Source organism: Nansenia antarctica (genome assembly GCF_963989245.1).
Source record: "Nansenia antarctica genome assembly, chromosome: 14".
Classification (NCBI taxonomy): domain Eukaryota; kingdom Metazoa; phylum Chordata; class Actinopteri; order Argentiniformes; family Microstomatidae; genus Nansenia; species Nansenia antarctica.
Genome location: NC_137684.1, coordinates 29,331,811 through 29,333,030, shown reverse-complemented (window position 1 = coordinate 29,333,030; position 1,220 = coordinate 29,331,811). Strand labels below are relative to the sequence as shown.

Below are 1,220 nucleotides of genomic sequence, written 5' to 3'. Positions count from 1 at the left end.
CTTTTTATTCATTTTGTATATTATGTGGTGGCTGTTGTAGAAAAGCAATTGACCATTGGAGGGCGGGGGTTGTGGACTAATTTACCACTGTACAGGGTTTTCCTACAACTACAAGAAACGTCTGACCACTGTGCTTGCCAACAAGGGTTTCTCCTCCAAGTTCTAATGTCATGTTTTGCTAGGGGATCAAATACTTATTTCCCTTGATCAAATGCAAATCAACTTATAACTTTTATATAATGTGTTTTTCTGGATTTTTTGGGTTGATATTCAGTCTCTCTCACTGTTAAAATAAACCTACCATTAAAATGATAGACCGTTCATTTCTTACGAAAGTGGGCAAACTTACAGCAGGGAATCAAATACTTCCCCCACTGTATACTATATAGAAACACTTCACATTTCTTGAAAGGACCACTGACTTGAGAGACAATGGACATGGACAAAAACTGTTTTTTATTGACAATGTTTGGAAAATGCTTGAAAAAGACAGTACATTTGGTCCAATTGTTTAAGTTTAAATCGACCAACAGTTGAATAGCTGAAAGGGCCCCTGCCTCCCACATGTTGAACATGGAAACCCTCTTGGTGGAGATCTCTGCAATCATGATCCAATAAGTTAGACGCCTTGCCTCTGGATAGTCTGTCAGTTTAAAGGCAATGGATCCAACTTGGGTTGATCCTTTATATAGACTAACTTGCTGCAATCACCCCACTTCTGACACCATCACAATATCCGGTCAGCATATGTTCTCTACCGACCCTCCCGTTCATGGTGCTATACAAATTAAATTATCATTTGTACACATCAAGCCCAAAGGAGCTCTCAACCTAAATTAAATGAAAGAGAGGACAATTACAATTATACAACTGCCATCTAGCAATAAGGAGACGAACAAAGAGAAAGTCATTGCCAATTACTTAGATATTTGGTTATCCGAGTTCTCAATTATCTTGAGATAAAAAAAAAGATAATAAGAAAATGAGAGAAATATCTGTTAGAATAAATTAGCAAACCATTATTTCTAGAACAATATCGTAAATACTACCAATATCTCTCCGCGATTAGAAGTAACACCCATTTCAACCGTTCAATCTCAGTTAGTGCATGACATTTTAAGTGCCTAATCAATAATTCAACACTCAATTTACAATTCAGAACGTGGAGTAAGCTCTAATCGAGATGAAACACTCACTTAAAGCTCAGATCCAGTGATCTC

The 1,220-nt window shown here is 37.0% G+C and overlaps 1 protein-coding gene across 1 annotated transcript in view; it reads right to left on the bottom strand.

Moving 5' to 3' along the window:
* Positions 1-441: 441 nt before the first annotated feature.
* The window catches only part of hsd17b12b (hydroxysteroid (17-beta) dehydrogenase 12b), a 14,588-nt gene continuing 13,809 nt past the window's right edge, over positions 442-1,220 (bottom strand). Inside the window, exon 11 of the mRNA XM_080545318.1 lies at positions 442-1,220. This exon is cut by the window's right edge and continues 330 nt beyond it. The gene's annotated coding sequence lies outside the window, so the exon portion shown is untranslated.